At 42.8% G+C, this 10,779-nt stretch overlaps 1 pseudogene; it reads right to left on the reverse strand.

Annotated features, from left to right (window-relative positions):
- Positions 1 to 3,436: 3,436 nt before the first annotated feature.
- LOC127665199 (uncharacterized) lies at positions 3,437 to 10,779 on the reverse strand (annotated as a pseudogene).

Below are 10,779 nucleotides of genomic sequence, written 5' to 3' on the forward strand. Positions count from 1 at the left end.
TGATAAGTGGATTTAGCCTAGGAACTTTGAATACCCAGGACATAATCCACAAATTAAATGATGTCCAAAAAGAATGGAGGAGTGGGCCCTGGTTCTGGAAAGACTCAGTGCAAGAGTATAGGGGAATTCCAGAACAGGGAAGTGGGAAGGGGTAGATGGAAGAATAGGGGGACAGAAGAGGGCTTATGGGACTTGCGGGGAGTGGGGACCCAGAAAAGGGGAAATCATTTGCAATGTAAATAAAATAAAATAAAATAAAATAAAAGAATTGATAAATGGGATCTCATAAAATTGCAAAGGTTCTGGACACTGTCAATAGAACAAAACTGCAACCAACAGATTGGGAAAAGATCTTTCCTAATCCTACATCTGATAGAGGGCTAATATCCAATATATACAAAGAACTCAAGAATCCAGACTCCAGAGAAACAAATAACCCTATTAAAAATGGGGTACAGAGTTAAACAAAGAATTCTCAACTAAGGAATACTGGATGGCCGAGAAAAACCTACAGAAATGTTCAATATCCTTAATCATCAGGGAAATGCAAATCAAAAGAACCCTGAGATTCCACGTCACACCAGTCAGAATGGCCAAGATCAAAAACTCAAAGGACAGCAAATTCTGGAGAGGGTGTAGAGAAAGAGGAACACTTCTCCATTGCTGGTGGGATTGCAAGCTGGTAAAACCACTCTGGAAATCAGTTTGGTGGTTCCTTAGAAAATTGGACATAGCACTACCTGAGGATCCAGCTATACCATTCCTGGGAATATATCCAGATAATGCTCCAACATGTACTAAGGACACATGCACCACTATGCTCATAGCAGCCTTATTTATAATAGCCAGAAGCTAGAAAGAACCAAGATGTCCCAACAGAGGAATGGATACAAAAAATGTGGTACATTTATACAATGGAGTGCTATTCAGCCATTAAAAACAATGAATTCATGAAATTCTTAGGCAAATGGATGCAGTTAGAAAATATCATCGTGAGTGAGGTAACCCAATCACAAAAGAACACACAAGGTATGCACTCCCTGATAAGTGGATATTAGCCCAAAAGCTCAGAATACCCAAGATACAACTCACAGACCACATTAAGCTCAAGAAGGAAGACCAAAGTGTGGATACTTTGAGCCTTATTGGAAGGTGGACCAAAATACCCATGACTCACAGCCAACCAATAGACTGAGTATAGGATCTCCAATGGAGCAGGTAGAGAAAGGACCCAAGGGGCTGAAGAGGTTAGCAGACCCGCAGGAGGAACAATAATATGTACCAACCAGTAACCCTCCAGAGCTCCCAGGGACTAAACCAGCAACCAAAGAGAACACATGGAGGGACCCATGGCTCCAGCTACATATGTAGCAGAAGATGACCATTTCACACATCAGTGAGAGGAGAGGCCATTGGTCCTGTGAAGGCTCAATGCTCCAGAGTAGGGGAATGCTAGTCAGGAAAGTGGGAGGTGGTGAACAGGGGGAGGGGAAAAGGGATAGGAGGGTTTTCAGAAGGGTGATGAGGAAAGGGGATTCCATTTGAAATGTAAATAAAGCAAATATCTAATTTAAAAAAAGAAAAATAGTTTGGGAAAAACATAAAATTTTTGTACATTTGAATTAAAATATTATACATCAGTTTCTGTAGTCTTTACTATTTTAGATTTTTTTCTAATATATATTCCAAATAATGACAAATGAGGTAGGAAGTTTGGTAACAACATGCTAGCCTAGTGAGCTAACTTCATTTCTTTAACTATATTCAAAATATTTACTTACAAGCTTGAATGTACAACTAAACTGCCAGAGGCTCAGAATTCTCCTCTCTATACCCCTTTACCTAGCTAGACTACCTTTTTGTTAAGCACACTGAAACCCATGTATGTATGTTCCATTGTTCTTTCCTCAAATTCAGTTTCATCTGTGTCCTGCTATTTCTTGCTTCTCTGCTTCCAGGACGCTACTCTAAGCCAAGAGATAGAGATAGAGTCCAAAAAGAGTGCCCATCAGGAGAGCTGTCAAATATCTAATTGCTATAAAGGAATGTTCCATCTTCCTCACTACACACTTCACAAGATGGGGCAAGTCGCTTCATGGTGGTGGTGGTGGTGGTGGTGGTGGTGGTGTGGTGGGGTGTGGGGGAGGATTAAGCCAAGACTGTAGGGGCCAAAAGTTTTTAAGTTAACTGAACAGCACCTCAAAGCATCTGGCTGACTTTGCCTCAAGTCATCCAGCAAAGACTATAAGACTCCTCCTCCCAAGCAATTTGCCTTACAATAGGCAGGAACTTTCAATTCTGTAGCATTTTATTCTTTTGAGGCTTTGGCTTTCAGAGGCACATCCAAACTACTTCTTTTCAGGATACACCTAGCTCCATCTGAAAAGGTTGCCTAACGATGCTTTCTAGGGCATGGGGGGCTACTATGATTGTCTGCTGTCCCAAAGTCAATTTATCTGTGTCTTTGGGGGGCAGTGCTACCGCAGCAATAGCTTTCAAGCAGGATGGCCACCCACTGGCCTCTGGGTCTAACGTCTTTGATAGGTAGGCTACGGGCTGTTTCCATGGTCCCAGGGTCTGAGTTAGGACTCCTCCAGCAACCCCTGCTCTCTCATCCATATAGAGAGTAAAAGGCTTAGTTAGATCAGGCAGAGCCAGAGTGGGGGCACTAAGTAAAGCCTTTTTGATCTCCTCAAAGGCTTTCTGATGTTCTGGAGTCCAGGTAAAGGATCCTGTGTCCTTGGTAAGAGTTTAGGGGGGCCTCCAGGGTAGCAAACCCTGGGATCCAGAGCCTGCAATACCCCGCGGTCCCCAAGAATTCTCTCACCTGCTTTGGAGTGGTAGGAACAAGAATCTGTGTCACAGTCCTCTTTCGGGATTCGGTCAGCCATCATTTTCCTTTTTTTAGAGTGTATCCCAGGTATGTGAACTACGTCTGGCAGATCTGAGCCTTCTTGGCTGATGCCCGGTACCCCAACTCACCTAGTTCTGTTAACAGTTCTTCAGTACCCCTTCTGCATTCCTGTTCGGTATCTGCCGCTAAAAGTAAATCATCAACGTACTGAAGAAGAGTGAGGTTCTGACCTGAATGGGGCTAAATCCCGATGAAGGGCCTCATCCAAGAGGGTAGACGGATTCTTAAATCCTTGTGGCAACCTGGTCTAGGTTAGTTGTCCAGCCTGTCCAGTATCTGAACCCCTCCATTCGAAGGCAAAGATCACCTGACTGTAACTTTAGGCAGAAGAAAGCATCCTTCAGGTCACGAACACTGTACCATTGTCTGTCCGGGGGGCAAGGAACTGATCAAGTTATAAGGGTTGGGGATGGTAGGATGTATATCCTGCACTCTCCTATTAACTTCTCGGAGGTCTTGTACTGGCCTGTAGTCATTTGTTCCAGGTTTCTTGACTGGTAACAGTGGGGTGTTCCATGGGGACTAACAGGGTCTCAGAATTCCCGATTGCAAAAGTCTCTGAATGTGTGGTCTGATGCCTTCCTGAGCTTCTTTACTCATAGGATATTGGTGTATGACAATAAGGGTGGCATCAATTTTTAGAGTAATAACAACAGAGGGCACCCTTTTGGCTTCTCCCATGCCCCCTGTTTCTGCCAAGGCCTGGGGGAAGTTATTCAGCCAATCGTCCCCTACAGAGGTGGTCTTAGGGCCAAGATTCTCATACAGCCTATACTCTTCCTCTAATTGCAATGCCAAAACCATAGAAGTTGGGGTCTGCCAGTCCACAGTGGCTCCTTCAGATTTGAAGCTAATCTGGGCTTTCAATTTGGCCAATAAATCTCTACCCAGGAGTGGCACAGGGCATTCAGGAATGACGAGGAAAGAGTGAGTTACTTGTCCTTTCCCTAGATTAATTAAACGGGCTGTGGTCCAAGAATAATGTTTCTGGCCGGTGGCTCCTATTACGATTGTTTTCTTGTCTTTTAATTTACCTAGAGGTGTAACCCGTCCAGCGGGTCAGTTATTCCAGGGTTCCGAAGGGGTGCTACCTGAGGGTCAAAAGGGGGGAGAGAAGGAAGGAGGCCAAGCACCAAGAAAGGCAAGTCAATCTGGGTTGTGTCAAAGCCTCGTTTAATGTTCTGGGGTACACAGGTTTTAAGGCTTTCAGGAGGGACATACCCCAAGGCAAGGACAAAGAAAGGAAGGGCAATCTAGCAGTTTAGCAGGAAGAGATAAGGGTCCGCAGTTATCTCAGGACTTCCTTCCACCGAAATTACCTTACCGGAGTCAGCAGGTGATGATGCAGGCAGGACCATTCTGCAATTATCTCGAGACAATGGCTAAACCAATGCCCACGGGAGAGGCTCCAGTTAATTGTTCTTGTATTTTAGCAGCCACCACCTTAGGGCCATGAGTAAGCAATAGTCCGAATAGCTCAGGATGGCTTCCCACATCTCCTCCTTTTTTCTTTCTTAAGTTGAGGGGTGGCTATGGAAAGAGGGTCGGTGGAGAGCCTGTTTTAGGCTATGTGGTTTTGCCCCCACATCCAGCACCACAGTAACTAGGCCTTTTTAGATCCTAGTAGGGCAGGGCCTCTGCCTTAGGCTATGTAAGTTGCATCCACTCCTAGCATCACATCCCACTCCAATGGCTTAATCAGGCCCTTGGTGGGTGTGACGGGCATCCAGGTAGCGGACTCACAATAATCCCGTCATGGAGTCACCCTGCAGCCAAGAGGCGGTGTGCATCTGGCTCTTGGCACCACAATATTTCCCATCATTGGCTACTCCACAGCTTATGGCCCTCAGCCACTATTAGGAGCCAGAGGTCACCCTCTCTGGCATTGACATTTCTACTGCTTAGGAACCAAGGAAGCTCTTTGCCTGCATCAAGGGTAGAGAACTGAAGGCCGATGGTTGCTACCTCCACGTCTGTCAAGGCAGAATCAATCTGTGATTTAACAAAACTGGTTAATCTGTTAAAGGCCCAGGGGCCAAATGACAAAAGAAACAAAAGACCCAGGAGGGGCCCCAAAAGGCTGGAGAGCAAGGTGGAGAGCCAGGGAGAAGTCTCAGCATCAGCATACTTCGGCAGCTAGCACGTTCCTTCAGCATCCTGTAGAAAGAACACAAACATACCTCTTCTCTACACTTAAGAGTTCCCTGGCATTAAAAATTTTAAATTTTTGTGGTATATAGAGATGTGATTCTCCCCTCTTTATTATAAAAATATTGTTGCAAAGTTCTATGGGCTTGTTCTATAATATCTTGTCTTTGCGAATTATGAGGAATCTCAGTAATATGACCAATATGAAATTGTTAATAAAACATCTCAAATGACTGATTATAATAATCAGTTATAATATTTATCTTAATCTGATTTGGAACATTTAGTATTAAAAAATAACATATGTAACAACTAATTTTATATTTTGATTCTTATGTTAAAACAGTTATAACTAGAAAGCTTGAAAAGCTGTCAATAGTTGTATGTATATTTATGATTAATTTTTTGAATTGTATTTGTATAAATAATTGTAAAAGTTAAGAATTAGTATCATTAAAAAGAAACAACTTTAAGCAATTGTAAGCCATGAGCTATATATGTATATTATTAATATAAAAATCAAAAGTTTGATTTTTAACATTTTAAAAGAACAGCTACAGCACACAGTTCAATTATCTGTGCTGAAGCAAGGGGACACTCAAAAGAATAAATATGTGATCTAATTATATGAGCTTTACTCCCATAGTAGATGCATTTTTATAGGATGCATGTATAAATCTATAACAATATAAAAACATGTATAGAGGCAAATTTTTAACAATTTATCTTTTAGATAACAATTATTAATTGTCAAAAAGTCTTGTCATGTAATAGATTAACAATTAACAATAATCAATTTGATTGTTGTTTAAAATAAGGAACAAACATTTTATCATGCTCTTAAAACATTCTTTTTAAAAATATTTTTATGATTTTATTTTGTAACATTTTATTATTATATCAAATCTTTATTAGAGGATGTCAAAATCGTATTTGGAGAGATTTTACATTAATGTTCTCTTTGTTAAGGAATGGAAGTGAGCATATATCATAAACTGTTGACAAATACTTATGGTAGCTTTCTCCAAGTTATGTCTCTCAGTATTTGTTTTGCATCTATCTTGAGAACATCAGAAGCTTAAATGACAAACTTAAAGCAGTGTCTTAGGCAAAATATTTATCTTAACACCTTTTGAAAATCATTTTCTTAAAAAATTTAAAAGCCCAATGTTAAGAGCAAGCCATTTCTTGAGGAATAACCTTCTAATGAAAATCTTAAATCTATAATAATTTTGTATGTAGTAGGCAGGCCAAATTTTAGATCTAAGTTTGAACTTCATTTTGAACCACATCTGTATGGATCTGTTAAAAATGCTCTTTTGGCCAGAAACTCTCTAAGTGAGGCCTGCAAGACAAAACTGCATCTCTCAAGCCTCTGCAGCTTTGAGCAGCTTTGAGGCAGCTCTGAGCTTTGTATTAACTCAAATGTAAATCTCCTGATCTGATTTTGTTATCTCTAAGTCCAGACCTACACCCACTGGTCCTGTAAAGAGTAACCTATAATCAGACCCTATTGTATAGAGGTCAAATAACAAAAGGAACCTGCATAACTACAATTTGTTGAAAGCAAAACCCAGTTTCAAATAATCTTTTTTCTTTAAAATTAATGGTAAACACATTTTATATTGTAAAGTTTGTCCATCATCTTGTGTTTGAATGTATGACTTTGTAACTTATTGAAGAGACATTATTTTAAATCGTATTTCTTATAAGTCCAATCTCCAGGCCAAGATTCACACAAAACACCATGTCAATTTAAAAGCATCTGTATTAGAGGCCTGTATTTCCTGGGTTGCATCGTGCCATGTGTAGCTAGTTAAGATGGCTCCTACACTGAATCATCAGTTTTAAACTAACCTTCATTTTTTTAAATAACATTATACCTTTTAAATCATAACCAATTAATTTATAACTCTATCATCAAGATATGTAAAACATTTATACCTTTAAGACTAATTAGAAATAAGAATGAAGCGATCATACAAATCTCATAAATTTAAACCAAATATATATATTTCCTAGCTGTAACTTCAGAGGAATAAAGCACTTTGAACCCAATCATCATCATGATAGAAATTTTTCTAGGAGAATTAACCATTTCTACTTGTCCGGCTGCTGGCTCTTTAAGAAGCAGCTTTTTTTCCAGCTGTCTTTGACTCCTACCTTAGAATGTGAGGCACCTCAAATTAGCCTCCTCTGTGTAAACCACAATTGGCAGGACTGCCAGCAAGATAACGCCTTTTTACCATTTTTTTTTTTTTACATAAAACATAAAAACAACCAATCATTCAGCCAAACAAAACAATAGACAACATGAATTGACACACATATAGACAAGTTTTGGTGCACCAAAGATGTACAATAGACAGTGAGGGAACTTGATGTCCCCAAAAGATCCAAATATCTTAACCTGAACTAAAGAGATCTCCAGTAGGTTTCAGAGAGAAAACAGGACGTCTCCCATTTTCTTCTCCCTTCTAGGAGAGTTTTGAAATAGCTTCTAACCATTATTATTATTTTTTTTTTGATACCGTGTCCTACACATGGAAAAACTGCTTTTCTGCCACCTGCTTTTTCTCTTGTTTAAGATTTAACAAGGGGGAAGGAGGATGCCTAGTTGAACACACACACCTGTGGAGAGGGGTGGGAGCAGAGTCCAGGTCTTACATGCTGCCCATGAGCAGTTTTTCTCCGGCCGCTTCAGCAGCAGTCTCTGACTTCTACCTGCATGGGTATCTCCTGTCCATTTTTGCCTAGTCCCTGTCCAGGGAGATAGCCCTGGGAGAGCATTTGTTGAGCAATAACCTCATTGGGACCACACATAAGGACCTTCATTTGAGAGAGAATGTCTCTTCCCCAGAGGTTATCAGGCAGACCAGAAACCACGAAGGGCTGAGTAGAGCCAGTATTTCCCTCACTTCCTCCCAAGTCAGCAACTGTGAGCTCTGGAGAGTATTTTTTTGATTGTCCAATCCCCTGCAGATGGGTCAGAGAGGCTTGCAATGGCCAAGCAGGGGGCCAAGCACATTGCGAGATCACAGTAGAATCAGCACCTGAGTCTAAGATGCCCTCAAAGCTTTTACCATTTATTTTAAGGCTGAGTATAGGACGATCTCTGGTGATTGCCTGGACCCAGTAACTAAAAAATGCATCAGACACTGGTTTACCTGTTTTCAAAATCTTATTAATTTCCTTACCAACCTTATCTCAATTTAGCGGGTGAATATCAGGTCCACTTAAATTAACCAAGGGCACTTTTCATGATAAAACAAAAGAACTTAATTAAATCTTTTTTCTTAACTCTTACTCCTCTCTCCCTGAATGATTGCTTGATTTCTCCTATGAATCAAGCCTCTTTAGCCTCTTTTTATTTCCCAATGACAATCGGACGACAATGTTTGGCCACTCACCTGCCCCTCCAGCGATGCATGAGCTATGCGGTCTGTGGGGTCCTTCATTCCTTTTCCCGGGATTTCTCCTCCGTCGTCTGGTAGTTGACTGTACTTCGGGTCCCTGTTCGGGTGCCACTGTAACCCGTCCAGCGGGTCAGTTATTCCAGGGTTCCGAAGGGGTGCTACCTGAGGGTCAAAAGGGGGGAGAGAAGGAAGGAGGCCAAGCACCAAGAAAGGCAAGTCAATCTGGGTTGTGTCAAAGCCTCGTTTAATGTTCTGGGGTACACAGGTTTTAAGGCTTTCAGGAGGGGCATACCCCAAGGCAAGGACAAAGAAAGGAAGGGCAATCTAGCAGTTTAGCAGGAAGAGATAAGTGTCCTCTGGTGGAGACAACCGCAGTTATCTCAGGACTTCCTTCCACTGCAATTACCGGAGTCAGCAGGTGATGATGCAGGCAGGACCATTCTGCAGTTATCTCGAGACAATGGATAAACCAATGCCCATGGGAGAGGCTCCAGTTAATTGTTCTTGTATTTTAGCAGCCACCACCTTAGGGCCATGAGTAAGCAATAGTCCGAATAGCTCAGGATGGCTTCCCACAAAGAGGTTCCTTTAAAACCGAGAATTCTGCTCTGGTATCCACAAGAAAGTCTACAGGGTTCTCCTCCACAGTTAGGGTTACCCTAGGCTCAGGGAGGGGGTCCAAGCCCCGACTCCCCTAGTCTTCATTTTCTAGAGTAAGAACCTTGGGCGGTTTGCCTCTCGGTTTCTTTTTGGGACAGTCTCGGGCCCAATGGCCCTTTTCTTTGCAATACGCACATTGATCTTTGGCCAACGGTTGTCGCATAGACCCTCCTGGGTTTGGGTTTGGGTTTGGGTTTGGTCTTCTCAGCCCTGAGTTGCCCAGGTACCCTGTCTGCCTTGGCCCCTGTCTTTCTCTATATCCTTCTCTCTCACCTACAACTGCAGCCACAATCCTAGTTAGACTTTTCTCATGCCTTTTAGCTCGCCTAGTTTCACTTTCTTCTGGTTCCTTTTTCTCTTTCTCTCTCTTCTCTTCCTTTGTCTCCCTCTTGTGATAAACTTTCTCAGCCTCTTTCACCAAATCCTGTAAAGACAAAGTCTGTAGCCCTTCTAAGCGCTGCAGCCTCCTCCGTATGTCTGAGGCGGACTGCCCAATAAATGCCATGGCAATCGCCACCTGGTGACCCTCCGAAGTTGGGTCAAAGGGGGTATAGTGCCTGTAGGCATCCATTAGCCTCTCTAAAAATACTGATGGGGGTTCTTTATCCCCCTGAAGAACTTCTCTTACCTTAGCCAAATTGGTGGGGTGCCTGCCCGCACTTTTGAGACCTGCCACAAGAGCCCAGCGATAGATTGTCAGCCGTCCCCTACCTTCGGCTGTGTTGTAATCCCAATTAGGTCGGTCCAGAGGGAAACCAGCATCTATCTCATTCTGGAGTTGGGTGAGTCAGCCATTGTTGCCCGGGACGTTTTTCTGGGCCTCCAGCAGAATTCTCTCCTTCTCTTCGGTAGTGAAGAGTACCTGCACAAGTTGCTGACAATCATCCCAGGTGGGTTGGTGAGAGAACATCAAACCAGTGAGGCTGGAGGGATTCTCTGAAAAAGGAGCATGGTTATTTTTCAATTGTAGAGGTAAGCCGAAGCAAAGGGCCAATATTGAAGGGGCTGTATCACATTAGGTTAGCTGGAGGGGAGCTGTAAGCACACAAAGGCAACACCATAGTCGAATCAGGTTCTCCGGGACTTTGAGCTCATTTACTCCATGTCCTGGTAGCCGGTCCTTCTGATGCCCTGCCAGCGGCACCCTGAACTGATCCTTGAGGGCCCTGGGGAGGTAAAGGATGAGGGTATGGGGGAGGAGTTCCCAACCATTCGGGAGGCTCCTCAATTTCAGGATAGATCTTAGGCGGAGCCAATGGCTTCTGTGACGGTTCGGGCTCTGCCGTCTTTGGATTCATTTTCTGGCCCTGTGTCTCGGACTGCCAGGACTTGGGAGCCTGGTTTGTTTTTGCAGGTCCATGGTTTAAGCCAAGAGGGAGGGTCCTGAGCTAAACCTTCCCAGACAAAAATATAAGGGAGTTGATCAGGGTGTGACCCTGGCCCCTTCTGAAAAACAATATCTTTGAGAGAAGAAATAACAGTCAAATCTAAAGTTCCCTCTGGCGGCCAACTGACATAGTAGGTGAGCCATTTGGAAGAGCAAAAAGTCTTCCAAGGTCCTTTCTTAACTTCAACAGACAGATTATGAGCCCTAGTCCCAATTTCAGTGCAGTGGTCTAGTGTCAAAGACAGTTTGACCCA

This window comes from Apodemus sylvaticus, chromosome 14, assembly GCF_947179515.1.
Source record: "Apodemus sylvaticus chromosome 14, mApoSyl1.1, whole genome shotgun sequence".
In the NCBI taxonomy this organism is placed as follows: Eukaryota; Metazoa; Chordata; class Mammalia; order Rodentia; family Muridae; genus Apodemus; species Apodemus sylvaticus.